Raw genomic sequence first — 15,416 nt, forward strand, 5'->3', positions numbered from 1 at the left:
GAGTGGGCCCCTAGCGAGTGTGTCGATTCTTCGGAATCTGACATTTACTAAAATTGGAACGATACAGAGAAGATTAGCATGGCCCCTGCGCAAGGATGACACGCAAAATCGTGAAGCGTTCCAAATTTTTTCGTCGCCCCCTACTTGGTTAAATTTCGTATTAGGGAAACGACGGGATTATTAATTTTTTACTCGCTAGATATTATTTAAATTTAAGATGATATTAAAACCAGCGTGGTAAGAAAGAAACCGTTTAAAAAATATTGGGCGAAAAACGCGCGCGATTGAGAGTTTTCTTAATTTCCGAGGTCATATAGGGTAAAGTGACTAATTCGAAAATGGGGCTATATAAGCGGAGTGGGCCCCTAGCGAGTGTGTCGATTCTTCGGAATCTGACATTTACTAAAAATGGAACGATACAGAGAAGATTAGCATGGCCCCTGCGCAAGGATGACACGCAAAATCGTGAAGCGTTCCAAATTTTTTCGTCGCCCCCTACTTGGTTAAATTTCGTATTAGGGAAACGACGGGATTATTAATTTTTTACTCGTTAGATATTATTTAAATTTAAGATGATATTAAAATTAGCGTGGTAAGAAAGAAACCGTTTAAAAAATATTGGGCGAAAAACGCGCGCGATTGAGAGTTTTCTTAATTTCCGAGGTCATATAGGGTAAAGTGACTAAATCGAAAATGGGGCTATATAAGCGGAGTGGGCCCCTAGCGCGTGTGTCGATTCTTCGGAATCTGACATTTACTAAAATTGGAACGATACAGAGAAGATTAGCATGGCCCCTGCGCAAGGATGACACGCAAAATCGTGAAGCGTTCCAAATTTTTTCGTCGCCCCCTACTTGGTTAAATTTCGTATTAGGGAAACGACGGGATTATTAATTTTTTACTCGTTAGATATTATTTAAATTTAAGATGATATTAAAACCAGCGTGGTAAGAAAGAAACCGTTTAAAAAATATTGGGCGAAAAACGCGCGCGATTGAGAGTTTTCTTAATTTCCGAGGTCATATAGGGTAAAGTGACTAAATCGAAAATGGGGCTATATAAGCGGAGTGGGCCCCTAGCGAGTGTGTCGATTCTTCGGAATCTGACATTTACTAAAATTGGAACGATACAGAGAAGATTAGCATGGCCCCTGCGCAAGGATGACACGCAAAATCGTGAAGCGTTCCAAATTTTTTCGTCGCCCCCTACTTGGTTAAATTTCGTATTAGGGAAACGACGGGATTATTAATTTTTTACTCGTTAGATATTATTTAAATTTAAGATGATATTAAAACCAGCGTGGTAAGAAAGAAACCGTTTAAAAAATATTGGGCGAAAAACGCGCGCGATTGAGAGTTTTCTTAATTTCCGAGGTCATATAGGGTAAAGTGACTAAATCGAAAATGGGGCTATATAAGCGGAGTGGGCCCCTAGCGAGTGTGTCGATTCTTCGGAATCTGACATTTACTAAAATTGGAACGATACAGAGAAGATTAGCATGGCCCCTGCGCAAGGATGACACGCAAAATCGTGAAGCGTTCCAAATTTTTTCGTCGCCCCCTACTTGGTTAAATTTCGTATTAGGGAAACGACGGGATTATTAATTTTTTACTCGTTAGATATTATTTAAATTTAAGATGATATTAAAACCAGCGTGGTAAGAAAGAAACCGTTTAAAAAATATTGGGCGAAAAACGCGCGCGATTGAGAGTTTTCTTAATTTCCGAGGTCATATAGGGTAAAGTGACTAAATCGAAAATGGGGCTATATAAGCGGAGTGGGCCCCTAGCGAGTGTGTCGATTCTTCGGAATCTGACATTTACTAAAATTGGAACGATACAGAGAAGATTAGCATGGCCCCTGCGCAAGGATGACACGCAAAATCGTAAAGCGTTCCAAATTTTTTCGTCGCCCCCTACTTGGTTAAATTTCGTATTAGGGAAACGACGGGATTATTAATTTTTTACTCGTTAGATATTATTTAAATTTAAGATGATATTAAAACCAGCGTGGTAAGAAAGAAACCGTTTAAAAAATATTGGGCGAAAAACGCGCGCGATTGAGAGTTTTCTTAATTTCCGAGGTCATATAGGGTAAAGTGACTAAATCGAAAATGGGGCTATATAAGCGGAGTGGGCCCCTAGCGAGTGTGTCGATTCTTCGGAATCTGACATTTACTAAAATTGGAACGATACAGAGAAGATTAGCATGGCCCCTGCGCAAGGATGACACGCAAAATCGTGAAGCGTTCCAAATTTTTTCGTCGCCCCCTACTTGGTTAAATTTCGTATTAGGGAAACGACGGGATTATTAATTTTTTACTCGTTAGATATTATTTAAATTTAAGATGATATTAAAACCAACGTGGTAAGAAAGAAACCGTTTAAAAAATATTGGGCGAAAAACGCGCGCGATTGAGAGTTTTCTTAATTTCCGAGTTCATAAAGGGTAAAGTGACTAAATCGAAAATGGGGCTATATAAGCGGAGTGGGCCCCTAGCGAGTGTGTCGATTCTTCGGAATCTGACATTTACTAAAATTGGAACGATACAGAGAAGATTAGCATGGCCCCTGCGCAAGGATGACACGCAAAATCGTGAAGCGTTCCAAATTTTTTCGTCGCCCCCTACTTGGTTAAATTTCGTATTAGGGAAACGACGGGATTATTAATTTTTTACTCGTTAGATATTATTTAAATTTAAGATGATATTAAAACCAGCGTGGTAAGAAAGAAACCGTTTAAAAAATATTGGGCGAAAAACGCGCGCGATTGAGAGTTTTCTTAATTTCCGAGGTCATATAGGGTAAAGTGACTAAATCGAAAATGGGGCTATATAAGCGGAGTGGGCCCCTAGCGAGTGTGTCGATTCTTCGGAATCTGACATTTACTAAAAATGGAACGATACAGAGAAGATTAGCATGGCCCCTGCGCAAGGATGACACGCAAAATCGTGAAGCGTTCCAAATTTTTTCGTCGCCCCCTACTTGGTTAAATTTCGTATTAGGGAAACGACGGGATTATTAATTTTTTACTCGTTAGATATTATTTAAATTTAAGATGATATTAAAACCAGCGTGGTAAGAAAGAAACCGTTTAAAAAATATTGGGCGAAAAACGCGCGCGATTGAGAGTTTTCTTAATTTCCGAGGTCATATAGGGTAAAGTGACTAAATCGAAAATGGGGCTATATAAGCGGAGTGGGCCCCTAGCGCGTGTGTCGATTCTTCGGAATCTGACATTTACTAAAATTGGAACGATACAGAGAAGATTAGCATGGCCCCTGCGCAAGGATGACACGCAAAATCGTGAAGCGTTCCAAATTTTTTCGTCGCCCCCTACTTGGTTAAATTTCGTATTAGGGAAACGACGGGATTATTAATTTTTTACTCGTTAGATATTATTTAAATTTAAGATGATATTAAAACCAGCGTGGTAAGAAAGAAACCGTTTAAAAAATATTGGGCGAAAAACGCGCGCGATTGAGAGTTTTCTTAATTTCCGAGGTCATATAGGGTAAAGTGACTAAATCGAAAATGGGGCTATATAAGCGGAGTGGGCCCCTAGCGAGTGTGTCGATTCTTCGGAATCTGACATTTACTAAAATTGGAACGATACAGAGAAGATTAGCATGGCCCCTGCGCAAGGATGACACGCAAAATCGTGAAGCGTTCCAAATTTTTTCGTCGCCCCCTACTTGGTTAAATTTCGTATTAGGGAAACGACGGGATTATTAATTTTTTACTCGTTAGATATTATTTAAATTTAAGATGATATTAAAACCAGCGTGGTAAGAAAGAAACCGTTTAAAAAATATTGGGCGAAAAACGCGCGCGATTGAGAGTTTTCTTAATTTCCGAGGTCATATAGGGTAAAGTGACTAAATCGAAAATGGGGCTATATAAGCGGAGTGGGCCCCTAGCGAGTGTGTCGATTCTTCGGAATCTGACATTTACTAAAATTGGAACGATACAGAGATGATTAGCATGGCCCCTGCGCAAGGATGACACGCAAAATCGTGAAGCGTTCCAAATTTTTTCGTCGCCCCCTACTTGGTTAAATTTCGTATTAGGGAAACGACGGGATTATTAATTTTTTACTCGTTAGATATTATTTAAATTTAAGATGATATTAAAACCAACGTGGTAAGAAAGAAACCGTTTAAAAAATATTGGGCGAAAAACGCGCGCGATTGAGAGTTTTCTTAATTTCCGAGGTCATATAGGGTAAAGTGACTAAATCGAAAATGGGGCTATATAAGCGGAGTGGGCCCCTAGCGAGTGTGTCGATTCTTCGGAATCTGACATTTACTAAAATTGGAACGATACAGAGAAGATTAGCATGGCCCCTGCGCAAGGATGACACGCAAAATCGTGAAGCGTTCCAAATTTTTTCGTCGCCCCCTACTTGGTTAAATTTCGTATTAGGGAAACGACGGGATTATTAATTTTTTACTCGTTAGATATTATTTAAATTTAAGATGATATTAAAACCAGCGTGGTAAGAAAGAAACCGTTTAAAAAATATTGGGCGAAAAACGCGCGCGATTGAGAGTTTTCTTAATTTCCGAGGTCATATAGGGTAAAGTGACTAAATCGAAAATGGGGCTATATAAGCGGAGTGGGCCCCTAGCGAGTGTGTCGATTCTTCGGAATCTGACATTTACTAAAATTGGAACGATACAGAGAAGATTAGCATGGCCCCTGCGCAAGGATGACACGCAAAATCGTGAAGCGTTCCAAATTTTTTCGTCGCCCCCTACTTGGTTAAATTTCGTATTAGGGAAACGACGGGATTATTAATTTTTTACTCGTTAGATATTATTTAAATTTAAGATGATATTAAAACCAACGTGGTAAGAAAGAAACCGTTTAAAAAATATTGGGCGAAAAACGCGCGCGATTGAGAGTTTTCTTAATTTCCGAGGTCATAAAGGGTAAAGTGACTAAATCGAAAATGGGGCTATATAAGCGGAGTGGGCCCCTAGCGAGTGTGTCGATTCTTCGGAATCTGACATTTACTAAAATTGGAACGATACAGAGAAGATTAGCATGGCCCCTGCGCAAGGATGACACGCAAAATCGTGAAGCGTTCCAAATTTTTTCGTCGCCCCCTACTTGGTTAAATTTCGTATTAGGGAAACGACGGGATTATTAATTTTTTACTCGTTAGATATTATTTAAATTTAAGATGATATTAAAACCAGCGTGGTAAGAAAGAAACCGTTTAAAAAATATTGGGCGAAAAACGCGCGCGATTGAGAGTTTTCTTAATTTCCGAGGTCATATAGGGTAAAGTGACTAAATCGAAAATGGGGCTATATAAGCGGAGTGGGCCCCTAGCGAGTGTGTCGATTCTTCGGAATCTGACATTTACTAAAATTGGAACGATACAGAGAAGATTAGCATGGCCCCTGCGCAAGGATGACACGCAAAATCGTGAAGCGTTCCCAATTTTTTCGTCGCCCCCTACTTGGTTAAATTTCGTATTAGGGAAACGACGGGATTATTAATTTTTTACTCGTTAGATATTATTTAAATTTAAGATGATATTAAAACCAACGTGGTAAGAAAGAAACCGTTTAAAAAATATTGGGCGAAAAACGCGCGCGATTGAGAGTTTTCTTAATTTCCGAGGTCATAAAGGGTAAAGTGACTAAATCGAAAATGGGGCTATATAAGCGGAGTGGGCCCCTAGCGAGTGTGTCGATTCTTCGGAATCTGACATTTACTAAAATTGGAACGATACAGAGAAGATTAGCATGGCCCCTGCGCAAGGATGACACGCAAAATCGTGAAGCGTTCCAAATTTTTTCGTCGCCCCCTACTTGGTTAAATTTCGTATTAGGGAAACGACGGGATTATTAATTTTTTACTCGTTAGATATTATTTAAATTTAAGATGATATTAAAACCAGCGTGGTAAGAAAGAAACCGTTTAAAAAATATTGGGCGAAAAACGCGCGCGATTGAGAGTTTTCTTAATTTCCGAGGTCATATAGGGTAAAGTGACTAAATCGAAAATGGGGCTATATAAGCGGAGTGGGCCCCTAGCGAGTGTGTCGATTCTTCGGAATCTGACATTTACTAAAAATGGAACGATACAGAGAAGATTAGCATGGCCCCTGCGCAAGGATGACACGCAAAATCGTGAAGCGTTCCAAATTTTTTCGTCGCCCCCTACTTGGTTAAATTTCGTATTAGGGAAACGACGGGATTATTAATTTTTTACTCGTTAGATATTATTTAAATTTAAGATGATATTAAAACCAGCGTGGTAAGAAAGAAACCGTTTAAAAAATATTGGGCGAAAAACGCGCGCGATTGAGAGTTTTCTTAATTTCCGAGGTCATATAGGGTAAAGTGACTAAATCGAAAATGGGGCTATATAAGCGGAACGGGCCCCTAGCGAGTGTGTCGATTCTTCGGAATCTGACATTTACTAAAATTGGAACGATACAGAGAAGATTAGCATGGCCCCTGCGCAAGGATGACACGCAAAATCGTGAAGCGTTCCAAATTTTTTCGTCGCCCCCTACTTGGTTAAATTTCGTATTAGGGAAACGACGGGATTATTAATTTTTTACTCGTTAGATATTATTTAAATTTAAGATGATATTAAAACCAGCGTGGTAAGAAAGAAACCGTTTAAAAATTATTGGGCGAAAAACGCGCGCGATTGAGAGTTTTCTTAATTTCCGAGAACATAGAGGGTAAAGTGACTAAATCGAAAAAGGGGCTATGTAAGCGGAGTGGGCCCCTAGCGAGTGTGTCGATTCTTCGGAATCTGACATTTACTAAAATTGGAACGATACAGAGAAGATTAGCATGGCCCCTGCGCAAGGATGACACGCAAAATCGTGAAGCGTTCCAAATTTTTTCGTCGCCCCCTACTTGGTTAAATTTCGTATTAGGGAAACGACGGGATTATTAATTTTTTACTCGTTAGATATTATTTAAATTTAAGATGATATTAAAACCAGCGTGGTAAGAAAGAAACCGTTTAAAAAATATTGGGCGAAAAACGCGCGCGATTGAGAGTTTTCTTAATTTCCGAGGTCATATAGGGTAAAGTGACTAAATCGAAAATGGGGCTATATAAGCGGAACGGGCCCCTAGCGAGTGTGTCGATTCTTCGGAATCTGACATTTACTAAAATTGGAACGATACAGAGAAGATTAGCATGGCCCCTGCGCAAGGATGACACGCAAAATCGTGAAGCGTTCCAAATTTTTTCGTCGCCCCCTACTTGGTTAAATTTCGTATTAGGGAAACGACGGGATTATTAATTTTTTACTCGTTAGATATTATTTAAATTTAAGATGATATTAAAACCAGCGTGGTAAGAAAGAAACCGTTTAAAAATTATTGGGCGAAAAACGCGCGCGATTGAGAGTTTTCTTAATTTCCGAGAACATAGAGGGTAAAGTGACTAAATCGAAAAAGGGGCTATGTAAGCGGAGTGGGCCCCTAGCGAGTGTGTCGATTCTTCGGAATCTGACATTTACTAAAATTGGAACGATACAGAGAAGATTAGCATGGCCCCTGCGCAAGGATGACACGCAAAATCGTGAAGCGTTCCAAATTTTTTCGTCGCCCCCTACTTGGTTAAATTTCGTATTAGGGAAACGACGGGATTATTAATTTTTTACTCGTTAGATATTATTTAAATTTAAGATGATATTAAAACCAGCGTGGTAAGAAAGAAACCGTTTAAAAAATATTGGGCGAAAAACGCGCGCGATTGAGAGTTTTCTTAATTTCCGAGGTCATATAGGGTAAAGTGACTAAATCGAAAATGGGGCTATATAAGCGGAATGGGCCCCTAGCGAGTGTGTCGATTCTTCGGAATCTGACATTTACTAAAATTGGAACGATACAGAGAAGATTAGCATGGCCCCTGCGCAAGGATGACACGCAAAATCGTGAAGCGTTCCAAATTTTTTCGTCGCCCCCTACTTGGTTAAATTTCGTATTAGGGAAACGACGGGATTATTAATTTTTTACTCGTTAGATATTATTTAAATTTAAGATGATATTAAAACCAGCGTGGTAAGAAAGAAACCGTTTAAAAAATATTGGGCGAAAAACGCGCGCGATTGAGAGTTTTCTTAATTTCCGAGGTCATATAGGGTAAAGTGACTAAATCGAAAATGGGGCTATATAAGCGGAGTGGGCCCCTAGCGAGTGTGTCGATTCTTCGGAATCTGACATTTACTAAAATTGGAACGATACAGAGAAGATTAGCATGGCCCCTGCGCAAGGATGACACGCAAAATCGTGAAGCGTTCCAAATTTTTTCGTCGCCCCTACTTGGTTAAATTTCGTATTAGGGAAACGACGGGATTATTAATTTTTTACTCGTTAGATATTATTTAAATTTAAGATGATATTAAAACCAGCGTGGTAAGAAAGAAACCGTTTAAAAAATATTGGGCGAAAAACGCGCGCGATTGAGAGTTTTCTTAATTTCCGAGGTCATATAGGGTAAAGTGACTAAATCGAAAATGGGGCTATATAAGCGGAGTGGGCCCCTAGCGAGTGTGTCGATTCTTCGGAATCTGACATTTACTAAAATTGGAACGATACAGAGAAGATTAGCATGGCCCCTGCGCAAGGATGACACGCAAAATCGTGAAGCGTTCCAAATTTTTTCGTCGCCCCCTACTTGGTTAAATTTCGTATTAGGGAAACGACGGGATTATTAATTTTTTACTCGTTAGATATTATTTAAATTTAAGATGATATTAAAACCAGCGTGGTAAGAAAGAAACCGTTTAAAAAATATTGGGCGAAAAACGCGCGCGATTGAGAGTTTTCTTAATTTACGAGGTCATATAGGGTAAAGTGACTAAATCGAAAATGGGGCTATATAAGCGGAGTGGGCCCCTAGCGAGTGTGTCGATTCTTCGGAATCTGACATTTACTAAAATTGGAACGATACAGAGAAGATTAGCATGGCCCCTGCGCAAGGATGACACGCAAAATCGTGAAGCGTTCCAAATTTTTTCGTCGCCCCCTACTTGGTTAAATTTCGTATTAGGGAAACGACGGGATTATTAATTTTTTACTCGTTAGATATTATTTAAATTTAAGATGATATTAAAACCAGCGTGGTAAGAAAGAAACCGTTTAAAAATTATTGGGCGAAAAACGCGCGCGATTGAGAGTTTTCTTAATTTCCGAGAACATAGAGGGTAAAGTGACTAAATCGAAAAAGGGGCTATGTAAGCGGAGTGGGCCCCTAGCGAGTGTGTCGATTCTTCGGAATCTGACATTTACTAAAATTGGAACGATACAGAGAAGATTAGCATGGCCCCTGCGCAAGGATGACACGCAAAATCGTGAAGCGTTCCAAATTTTTTCGTCGCCCCCTACTTGGTTAAATTTCGTATTAGGGAAACGACGGGATTATTAATTTTTTACTCGTTAGATATTATTTAAATTTAAGATGATATTAAAACCAGCGTGGTAAGAAAGAATCCGTTTAAAAAATATTGGGCGAAAAACGCGCGCGATTGAGAGTTTTCTTAATTTACGAGGTCATATAGGGTAAAGTGACTAAATCGAAAATGGGGCTATATAAGCGGAGTGGGCCCCTAGCGAGTGTGTCGATTCTTCGGAATCTGACATTTACTAAAATTGGAACGATACAGAGAAGATTAGCATGGCCCCTGCGCAAGGATGACACGCAAAATCGTGAAGCGTTCCAAATTTTTTCGTCGCCCCCTACTTGGTTAAATTTCGTATTAGGGAAACGACGGGATTATTAATTTTTTACTCGTTAGATATTATTTAAATTTAAGATGATATTAAAACCAGCGTGGTAAGAAAGAAACCGTTTAAAAATTATTGGGCGAAAAACGCGCGCGATTGAGAGTTTTCTTAATTTCCGAGAACATAGAGGGTAAAGTGACTAAATCGAAAAAGGGGCTATGTAAGCGGAGTGGGCCCCTAGCGAGTGTGTCGATTCTTCGGAATCTGACATTTACTAAAATTGGAACGATACAGAGAAGATTAGCATGGCCCCTGCGCAAGGATGACACGCAAAATCGTGAAGCGTTCCAAATTTTTTCGTCGCCCCCTACTTGGTTAAATTTCGTATTAGGGAAACGACGGGATTATTAATTTTTTACTCGTTAGATATTATTTAAATTTAAGATGATATTAAAACCAGCGTGGTAAGAAAGAATCCGTTTAAAAAATATTGGGCGAAAAACGCGCGCGATTGAGAGTTTTCTTAATTTACGAGGTCATATAGGGTAAAGTGACTAAATCGAAAATGGGGCTATATAAGCGGAGTGGGCCCCTAGCGAGTGTGTCGATTCTTCGGAATCTGACATTTACTAAAATTGGAATGATACAGAGAAGATTAGCATGGCCCATGCGCAAGGATGACACGCAAAATCGTGAAGCGTTCCAAATTTTTTCGTCGCCCCCTACTTGGTTAAATTTCGTATTAGGGAAACGACGGGATTATTAATTTTTTACTCGTTAGATATTATTTAAATTTAAGATGATATTAAAACCAACGTGGTAAGAAAGAAACCGTTTAAAAAATATTGGGCGAAAAACGCGCGCGATTGAGAGTTTTCTTAATTTCCGAGGTCATATAGGGTAAAGTGACTAAATCGAAAATGGGGCTATATAAGCGGAGTGAGCCCCTAGCGAGTGTGTCGATTCTTCGGAATCTGACATTTACTAAAATTGGAACGATACAGAGAAGATTAGCATGGCCCCTGCGCAAGGATGACACGCAAAATCGTGAAGCGTTCCAAATTTTTTCGTCGCCCCCTACTTGGTTAAATTTCGTATTAGGGAAACGACGGGATTATTAATTTTTTACTCGTTAGATATTATTTAAATTTAAGATGATATTAAAACCAGCGTGGTAAGAAAGAAACCGTTTAAAAAATATTGGGCAAAAAACGCGCTTGATTGAGAGTTTTCTTAATTTCCGAGGTCATATAGGGTAAAGTGACTAAATCGAAAATGGGGCTATATAAGCGGAGTGGGCCCCTAGCGAGTGTGTCGATTCTTCGGAATCTGACATTTACTAAAATTGGAACGATACAGAGAAGATTAGCATGGCCCCTGCGCAAGGATGACACGCAAAATCGTGAAGCGTTCCAAATTTTTTCGTCGCCCCCTACTTGGTTAAATTTCGTATTAGGGAAACGACGGGATTATTAATTTTTTACTCGTTAGATATTATTTAAATTTAAGATGATATTAAAACCAGCGTGGTAAGAAAGAAACCGTTTAAAAAATATTGGGCGAAAAACGCGCGCGATTGAGAGTTTTCTTAATTTACGAGGTCATATAGGGTAAAGTGACTAAATCGAAAATGGGGCTATATAAACGGAGTGGGCCCCTAGCGAGTGTGTCGATTCTTCGGAATCTGACATTTACTAAAATTGGAACGATACAGAGAAGATTAGCATGGCCCCTGCGCAAGGATGACACGCAAAATCGTGAAGCGTTCCAAATTTTTTCGTCGCCCCCTACTTGGTTAAATTTCGTATTAGGGAAACGACGGGATTATTAATTTTTTACTCGTTAGATATTATTTAAATTTAAGATGATATTAAAACCAGCGTGGTAAGAAAGAAACCGTTTAAAAAATATTGGGCGAAAAACGCGCGCGATTGAGAGTTTTCTTAATTTACGAGGTCATATAGGGTAAAGTGACTAAATCGAAAATGGGGCTATATAAGCGGAGTGGGCCCCTAGCGAGTGTGTCGATTCTTCGGAATCTGACATTTACTAAAATTGGAATGATACAGAGAAGATTAGCATGGCCCATGCGCAAGGATGACACGCAAAATCGTGAAGCGTTCCAAATTTTTTCGTCACCCCCTACTTGGTTAAATTTCGTATTAGGGAAACGACGGGATTATTAATTTTTTACTCGTTAGATATTATTTAAATTTAAGATGATATTAAAACCAACGTGGTAAGAAAGAAACCGTTTAAAAAATATTGGGCGAAAAACGCGCGCGATTGAGAGTTTTCTTAATTTCCGAGGTCATATAGGGTAAAGTGACTAAATCGAAAATGGGGCTATATAAGCGGAGTGGGCCCCTAGCGAGTGTGTCGATTCTTCGGAATCTGACATTTACTAAAATTGGAACGATACAGAGAAGATTAGCATGGCCCCTGCGCAAGGATGACACGCAAAATCGTGAAGCGTTCCAAATTTTTTCGTCGCCCCCTACTTGGTTAAATTTCGTATTAGGGAAACGACGGGATTATTAATTTTTTACTCGTTAGATATTATTTAAATTTAAGATGATATTAAAACCAGCGTGGTAAGAAAGAAACCGTTTAAAAAATATTGGGCAAAAAACGCGCGCGATTGAGAGTTTTCTTAATTTCCGAGGTCATATAGGGTAAAGTGACTAAATCGAAAATGGGGCTATATAAGCGGAGTGGGCCCCTAGCGAGTGTGTCGATTCTTCGGAATCTGACATTTACTAAAATTGGAACGATACAGAGAAGATTAGCATGGCCCCTGCGCAAGGATGACACGCAAAATCGTGAAGCGTTCCAAATTTTTTCGTCGCCCCCTACTTGGTTAAATTTCGTATTAGGGAAACGACGGGATTATTAATTTTTTACTCGTTAGATATTATTTAAATTTAAGATGATATTAAAACCAGCGTGGTAAGAAAGAAACCGTTTAAAAAATATTGGGCGAAAAACGCGCGCGATTGAGAGTTTTCTTAATTTACGAGGTCATATAGGGTAAAGTGACTAAATCGAAAATGGGGCTATATAAGCGGAGTGGGCCCCTAGCGAGTGTGTCGATTCTTCGGAATCTGACATTTACTAAAATTGGAATGATACAGAGAAGATTAGCATGGCCCATGCGCAAGGATGACACGCAAAATCGTGAAGCGTTCCAAATTTTTTCGTCACCCCCTACTTGGTTAAATTTCGTATTAGGGAAACGACGGGATTATTAATTTTTTACTCGTTAGATATTATTTAAATTTAAGATGATATTAAAACCAACGTGGTAAGAAAGAAACCGTTTAAAAAATATTGGGCGAAAAACGCGCGCGATTGAGAGTTTTCTTAATTTCCGAGGTCATATAGGGTAAAGTGACTAAATCGAAAATGGGGCTATATAAGCGGAGTGGGCCCCTAGCGAGTGTGTCGATTCTTCGGAATCTGACATTTACTAAAATTGGAACGATACAGAGAAGATTAGCATGGCCCCTGCGCAAGGATGACACGCAAAATCGTGAAGCGTTCCAAATTTTTTCGTCGCCCCCTACTTGGTTAAATTTCGTATTAGGGAAACGACGGGATTATTAATTTTTTACTCGTTAGATATTATTTAAATTTAAGATGATATTAAAACCAGCGTGGTAAGAAAGAAACCGTTTAAAAAATATTGGGCAAAAAACGCGCGCGATTGAGAGTTTTCTTAATTTCCGAGGTCATATAGGGTAAAGTGACTAAATCGAAAATGGGGCTATATAAGCGGAGTGGGCCCCTAGCGAGTGTGTCGATTCTTCGGAATCTGACATTTACTAAAATTGGAACGGTACAGAGAAGATTAGCATGGCCCCTGCGCAAGGATGACACGCAAAATCGTGAAGCGTTCCAAATTTTTTCGTCGCCCCCTACTTGGTTAAATTTCGTATTAGGGAAACGACGGGATTATTAATTTTTTACTCGTTAGATATTATTTAAATTTAAGATGATATTAAAACCAGCGTGGTAAGAAAGAAACCGTTTAAAAAATATTGGGCGAAAAACGCGCGCGATTGAGAGTTTTCTTAATTTACGAGGTCATATAGGGTAAAGTGACTAAATCGAAAATGGGGCTATATAAGCGGAGTGGGCCCCTAGCGAGTGTGTCGATTCTTCGGAATCTGACATTTACTAAAATTGGAACGATACAGAGAAGATTAGCATGGCCCCTGCGCAAGGATGACACGCAAAATCGTGAAGCGTTCCAAATTTTTTCGTCGCCCCCTACTTGGTTAAATTTCGTATTAGGGAAACGACGGGATTATTAATTTTTTACTCGTTAGATATTATTTAAATTTAAGATGATATTAAAACCAGCGTGGTAAGAAAGAAACCGTTTAAAAATTATTGGGCGAAAAACGCGCGCGATTGAGAGTTTTCTTAATTTCCGAGAACATAGAGGGTAAAGTGACTAAATCGAAAAAGGGGCTATGTAAGCGGAGTGGGCCCCTAGCGAGTGTGTCGATTCTTCGGAATCTGACATTTACTAAAATTGGAACGATACAGAGAAGATTAGCATGGCCCCTGCGCAAGGATGACACGCAAAATCGTGAAGCGTTCCAAATTTTTTCGTCGCCCCCTACTTGGTTAAATTTCGTATTAGGGAAACGACGGGATTATTAATTTTTTACTCGTTAGATATTATTTAAATTTAAGATGATATTAAAACCAGCGTGGTAAGAAAGAAACCGTTTAAAAAATATTGGGCGAAAAACGCGCGCGATTGAGAGTTTTCTTAATTTACGAGGTCATATAGGGTAAAGTGACTAAATCGAAAATGGGGCTATATAAGCGGAGTGGGCCCCTAGCGAGTGTGTCGATTCTTCTGAATCTGACATTTACTAAAATTGGAACGATACAGAGAAGATTAGCATGGCCCCTGCGCAAGGATGACACGCAAAATCGTGAAGCGTTCCAAATTTTTTCGTCGCCCCCTACTTGGTTAAATTTCGTATTAGGGAAACGACGGGATTATTAATTTTTTACTCGTTAGATATTATTTAAATTTAAGATGATATTAAAACCAGCGTGGTAAGAAAGAAACCGTTTAAAAATTATTGGGCGAAAAACGCGCGCGATTGAGAGTTTTCTTAATTTCCGAGAACATAGAGGGTAAAGTGACTAAATCGAAAAAGGGGCTATGTAAGCGGAGTGGGCCCCTAGCGAGTGTGTCGATTCTTCGGAATCTGACATTTACTAAAATTGGAACGATACAGAGAAGATTAGCATGGCCCCTGCGCAAGGATGACACGCAAAATCGTGAAGCGTTCCAAATTTTTTCGTCGCCCCCTACTTGGTTAAATTTCGTATTAGGGAAACGACGGGATTATTAATTTTTTACTCGTTAGATATTATTTAAATTTAAGATGATATTAAAACCAGCGTGGTAAGAAAGAATCCGTTTAAAAAATATTGGGCGAAAAACGCGCGCGATTGAGAGTTTTCTTAATTTACGAGGTCATATAGGGTAAAGTGACTAAATCGAAAATGGGGCTATATAAGCGGAGTGGGCCCCTAGCGAGTGTGTCGATTCTTCGGAATCTGACATTTACTAAAATTGGAACGATACAGAGAAGATTAGCATGGCCCCTGCGCAAGGATGACACGCAAAATCGTGAAGCGTTCCAAATTTTTTCGTCGCCCCCTACTTGGTTAA

The 15,416-nt window shown here is 39.3% G+C and overlaps 44 non-coding genes across 44 annotated transcripts; all 44 read left to right on the top strand.

Annotated features, from left to right (window-relative positions):
* Positions 1–21: 21 nt before the first annotated feature.
* On the top strand, positions 22–130 carry LOC149934616 (U6 spliceosomal RNA). The gene has a single exon (XR_016472475.1). It is a non-coding gene; the product is annotated as a U6 spliceosomal RNA (small nuclear RNA).
* A 246-nt stretch (positions 131–376) lies between these two features.
* Positions 377–485, top strand: LOC149934617 (U6 spliceosomal RNA). The gene has a single exon (XR_016472687.1). It is a non-coding gene; the product is annotated as a U6 spliceosomal RNA (small nuclear RNA).
* A 246-nt stretch (positions 486–731) lies between these two features.
* Positions 732–840, top strand: LOC149934618 (U6 spliceosomal RNA). Its single transcript, XR_016472476.1, has one exon. It is a non-coding gene; the product is annotated as a U6 spliceosomal RNA (small nuclear RNA).
* A 246-nt stretch (positions 841–1,086) lies between these two features.
* Positions 1,087–1,195, top strand: LOC149934619 (U6 spliceosomal RNA). The gene has a single exon (XR_016472477.1). It is a non-coding gene; the product is annotated as a U6 spliceosomal RNA (small nuclear RNA).
* Positions 1,196–1,441: 246 nt separating this feature from the next.
* On the top strand, positions 1,442–1,550 carry LOC149934620 (U6 spliceosomal RNA). The gene has a single exon (XR_016472478.1). It is a non-coding gene; the product is annotated as a U6 spliceosomal RNA (small nuclear RNA).
* Positions 1,551–1,796: 246 nt separating this feature from the next.
* On the top strand, positions 1,797–1,905 carry LOC149934621 (U6 spliceosomal RNA). Its single transcript, XR_016472683.1, has one exon. It is a non-coding gene; the product is annotated as a U6 spliceosomal RNA (small nuclear RNA).
* A 246-nt stretch (positions 1,906–2,151) lies between these two features.
* Positions 2,152–2,260, top strand: LOC149934622 (U6 spliceosomal RNA). The gene has a single exon (XR_016472479.1). It is a non-coding gene; the product is annotated as a U6 spliceosomal RNA (small nuclear RNA).
* Positions 2,261–2,506: 246 nt separating this feature from the next.
* LOC149934623 (U6 spliceosomal RNA) lies at positions 2,507–2,615 on the top strand. The gene has a single exon (XR_016472480.1). It is a non-coding gene; the product is annotated as a U6 spliceosomal RNA (small nuclear RNA).
* A 246-nt stretch (positions 2,616–2,861) lies between these two features.
* Positions 2,862–2,970, top strand: LOC149934624 (U6 spliceosomal RNA). The gene has a single exon (XR_016472688.1). It is a non-coding gene; the product is annotated as a U6 spliceosomal RNA (small nuclear RNA).
* A 246-nt stretch (positions 2,971–3,216) lies between these two features.
* Positions 3,217–3,325, top strand: LOC149934625 (U6 spliceosomal RNA). The gene has a single exon (XR_016472481.1). It is a non-coding gene; the product is annotated as a U6 spliceosomal RNA (small nuclear RNA).
* Positions 3,326–3,571: 246 nt separating this feature from the next.
* Positions 3,572–3,680, top strand: LOC149934626 (U6 spliceosomal RNA). Its single transcript, XR_016472482.1, has one exon. It is a non-coding gene; the product is annotated as a U6 spliceosomal RNA (small nuclear RNA).
* Positions 3,681–3,926: 246 nt separating this feature from the next.
* Positions 3,927–4,035, top strand: LOC149934627 (U6 spliceosomal RNA). Its single transcript, XR_016472686.1, has one exon. It is a non-coding gene; the product is annotated as a U6 spliceosomal RNA (small nuclear RNA).
* A 246-nt stretch (positions 4,036–4,281) lies between these two features.
* LOC149934628 (U6 spliceosomal RNA) lies at positions 4,282–4,390 on the top strand. Its single transcript, XR_016472483.1, has one exon. It is a non-coding gene; the product is annotated as a U6 spliceosomal RNA (small nuclear RNA).
* A 246-nt stretch (positions 4,391–4,636) lies between these two features.
* LOC149934629 (U6 spliceosomal RNA) lies at positions 4,637–4,745 on the top strand. Its single transcript, XR_016472484.1, has one exon. It is a non-coding gene; the product is annotated as a U6 spliceosomal RNA (small nuclear RNA).
* Positions 4,746–4,991: 246 nt separating this feature from the next.
* On the top strand, positions 4,992–5,100 carry LOC149934630 (U6 spliceosomal RNA). Its single transcript, XR_016472486.1, has one exon. It is a non-coding gene; the product is annotated as a U6 spliceosomal RNA (small nuclear RNA).
* Positions 5,101–5,346: 246 nt separating this feature from the next.
* LOC149934631 (U6 spliceosomal RNA) lies at positions 5,347–5,455 on the top strand. The gene has a single exon (XR_016472648.1). It is a non-coding gene; the product is annotated as a U6 spliceosomal RNA (small nuclear RNA).
* A 246-nt stretch (positions 5,456–5,701) lies between these two features.
* LOC149934632 (U6 spliceosomal RNA) lies at positions 5,702–5,810 on the top strand. The gene has a single exon (XR_016472487.1). It is a non-coding gene; the product is annotated as a U6 spliceosomal RNA (small nuclear RNA).
* Positions 5,811–6,056: 246 nt separating this feature from the next.
* On the top strand, positions 6,057–6,165 carry LOC149934633 (U6 spliceosomal RNA). The gene has a single exon (XR_016472689.1). It is a non-coding gene; the product is annotated as a U6 spliceosomal RNA (small nuclear RNA).
* Positions 6,166–6,411: 246 nt separating this feature from the next.
* LOC149934634 (U6 spliceosomal RNA) lies at positions 6,412–6,520 on the top strand. Its single transcript, XR_016472488.1, has one exon. It is a non-coding gene; the product is annotated as a U6 spliceosomal RNA (small nuclear RNA).
* A 246-nt stretch (positions 6,521–6,766) lies between these two features.
* On the top strand, positions 6,767–6,875 carry LOC149934635 (U6 spliceosomal RNA). Its single transcript, XR_016472489.1, has one exon. It is a non-coding gene; the product is annotated as a U6 spliceosomal RNA (small nuclear RNA).
* A 246-nt stretch (positions 6,876–7,121) lies between these two features.
* On the top strand, positions 7,122–7,230 carry LOC149934636 (U6 spliceosomal RNA). Its single transcript, XR_016472490.1, has one exon. It is a non-coding gene; the product is annotated as a U6 spliceosomal RNA (small nuclear RNA).
* A 246-nt stretch (positions 7,231–7,476) lies between these two features.
* Positions 7,477–7,585, top strand: LOC149934637 (U6 spliceosomal RNA). The gene has a single exon (XR_016472491.1). It is a non-coding gene; the product is annotated as a U6 spliceosomal RNA (small nuclear RNA).
* Positions 7,586–7,831: 246 nt separating this feature from the next.
* Positions 7,832–7,940, top strand: LOC149934638 (U6 spliceosomal RNA). Its single transcript, XR_016472492.1, has one exon. It is a non-coding gene; the product is annotated as a U6 spliceosomal RNA (small nuclear RNA).
* Positions 7,941–8,186: 246 nt separating this feature from the next.
* On the top strand, positions 8,187–8,295 carry LOC149934639 (U6 spliceosomal RNA). Its single transcript, XR_016472493.1, has one exon. It is a non-coding gene; the product is annotated as a U6 spliceosomal RNA (small nuclear RNA).
* A 245-nt stretch (positions 8,296–8,540) lies between these two features.
* On the top strand, positions 8,541–8,649 carry LOC149934640 (U6 spliceosomal RNA). Its single transcript, XR_016472494.1, has one exon. It is a non-coding gene; the product is annotated as a U6 spliceosomal RNA (small nuclear RNA).
* A 246-nt stretch (positions 8,650–8,895) lies between these two features.
* Positions 8,896–9,004, top strand: LOC149934641 (U6 spliceosomal RNA). The gene has a single exon (XR_016472495.1). It is a non-coding gene; the product is annotated as a U6 spliceosomal RNA (small nuclear RNA).
* A 246-nt stretch (positions 9,005–9,250) lies between these two features.
* On the top strand, positions 9,251–9,359 carry LOC149934642 (U6 spliceosomal RNA). Its single transcript, XR_016472497.1, has one exon. It is a non-coding gene; the product is annotated as a U6 spliceosomal RNA (small nuclear RNA).
* Positions 9,360–9,605: 246 nt separating this feature from the next.
* On the top strand, positions 9,606–9,714 carry LOC149934643 (U6 spliceosomal RNA). Its single transcript, XR_016472498.1, has one exon. It is a non-coding gene; the product is annotated as a U6 spliceosomal RNA (small nuclear RNA).
* Positions 9,715–9,960: 246 nt separating this feature from the next.
* LOC149934644 (U6 spliceosomal RNA) lies at positions 9,961–10,069 on the top strand. Its single transcript, XR_016472499.1, has one exon. It is a non-coding gene; the product is annotated as a U6 spliceosomal RNA (small nuclear RNA).
* A 246-nt stretch (positions 10,070–10,315) lies between these two features.
* On the top strand, positions 10,316–10,424 carry LOC149934645 (U6 spliceosomal RNA). The gene has a single exon (XR_016472700.1). It is a non-coding gene; the product is annotated as a U6 spliceosomal RNA (small nuclear RNA).
* Positions 10,425–10,670: 246 nt separating this feature from the next.
* LOC149934646 (U6 spliceosomal RNA) lies at positions 10,671–10,779 on the top strand. The gene has a single exon (XR_016472500.1). It is a non-coding gene; the product is annotated as a U6 spliceosomal RNA (small nuclear RNA).
* A 246-nt stretch (positions 10,780–11,025) lies between these two features.
* On the top strand, positions 11,026–11,134 carry LOC149934647 (U6 spliceosomal RNA). Its single transcript, XR_016472501.1, has one exon. It is a non-coding gene; the product is annotated as a U6 spliceosomal RNA (small nuclear RNA).
* Positions 11,135–11,380: 246 nt separating this feature from the next.
* On the top strand, positions 11,381–11,489 carry LOC149934648 (U6 spliceosomal RNA). The gene has a single exon (XR_016472502.1). It is a non-coding gene; the product is annotated as a U6 spliceosomal RNA (small nuclear RNA).
* A 246-nt stretch (positions 11,490–11,735) lies between these two features.
* Positions 11,736–11,844, top strand: LOC149934649 (U6 spliceosomal RNA). Its single transcript, XR_016472701.1, has one exon. It is a non-coding gene; the product is annotated as a U6 spliceosomal RNA (small nuclear RNA).
* Positions 11,845–12,090: 246 nt separating this feature from the next.
* Positions 12,091–12,199, top strand: LOC149934650 (U6 spliceosomal RNA). Its single transcript, XR_016472503.1, has one exon. It is a non-coding gene; the product is annotated as a U6 spliceosomal RNA (small nuclear RNA).
* A 246-nt stretch (positions 12,200–12,445) lies between these two features.
* Positions 12,446–12,554, top strand: LOC149934651 (U6 spliceosomal RNA). The gene has a single exon (XR_016472504.1). It is a non-coding gene; the product is annotated as a U6 spliceosomal RNA (small nuclear RNA).
* Positions 12,555–12,800: 246 nt separating this feature from the next.
* LOC149934652 (U6 spliceosomal RNA) lies at positions 12,801–12,909 on the top strand. Its single transcript, XR_016472702.1, has one exon. It is a non-coding gene; the product is annotated as a U6 spliceosomal RNA (small nuclear RNA).
* A 246-nt stretch (positions 12,910–13,155) lies between these two features.
* Positions 13,156–13,264, top strand: LOC149934653 (U6 spliceosomal RNA). The gene has a single exon (XR_016472505.1). It is a non-coding gene; the product is annotated as a U6 spliceosomal RNA (small nuclear RNA).
* A 246-nt stretch (positions 13,265–13,510) lies between these two features.
* Positions 13,511–13,619, top strand: LOC149934654 (U6 spliceosomal RNA). The gene has a single exon (XR_016472690.1). It is a non-coding gene; the product is annotated as a U6 spliceosomal RNA (small nuclear RNA).
* Positions 13,620–13,865: 246 nt separating this feature from the next.
* Positions 13,866–13,974, top strand: LOC149934655 (U6 spliceosomal RNA). The gene has a single exon (XR_016472506.1). It is a non-coding gene; the product is annotated as a U6 spliceosomal RNA (small nuclear RNA).
* A 246-nt stretch (positions 13,975–14,220) lies between these two features.
* On the top strand, positions 14,221–14,329 carry LOC149934656 (U6 spliceosomal RNA). Its single transcript, XR_016472508.1, has one exon. It is a non-coding gene; the product is annotated as a U6 spliceosomal RNA (small nuclear RNA).
* A 246-nt stretch (positions 14,330–14,575) lies between these two features.
* Positions 14,576–14,684, top strand: LOC149934657 (U6 spliceosomal RNA). Its single transcript, XR_016472647.1, has one exon. It is a non-coding gene; the product is annotated as a U6 spliceosomal RNA (small nuclear RNA).
* A 246-nt stretch (positions 14,685–14,930) lies between these two features.
* On the top strand, positions 14,931–15,039 carry LOC149934658 (U6 spliceosomal RNA). The gene has a single exon (XR_016472509.1). It is a non-coding gene; the product is annotated as a U6 spliceosomal RNA (small nuclear RNA).
* A 246-nt stretch (positions 15,040–15,285) lies between these two features.
* LOC149934659 (U6 spliceosomal RNA) lies at positions 15,286–15,394 on the top strand. Its single transcript, XR_016472510.1, has one exon. It is a non-coding gene; the product is annotated as a U6 spliceosomal RNA (small nuclear RNA).
* The last annotated feature ends 22 nt before the right edge of the window (positions 15,395–15,416 follow it).

Source organism: Leiobunum rupestre, chromosome 7 (assembly GCF_980474605.1).
Source record: "Leiobunum rupestre chromosome 7, qqLeiRupe1.1.hap1, whole genome shotgun sequence".
Classification (NCBI taxonomy): Eukaryota; Metazoa; Arthropoda; class Arachnida; order Opiliones; family Sclerosomatidae; genus Leiobunum; species Leiobunum rupestre.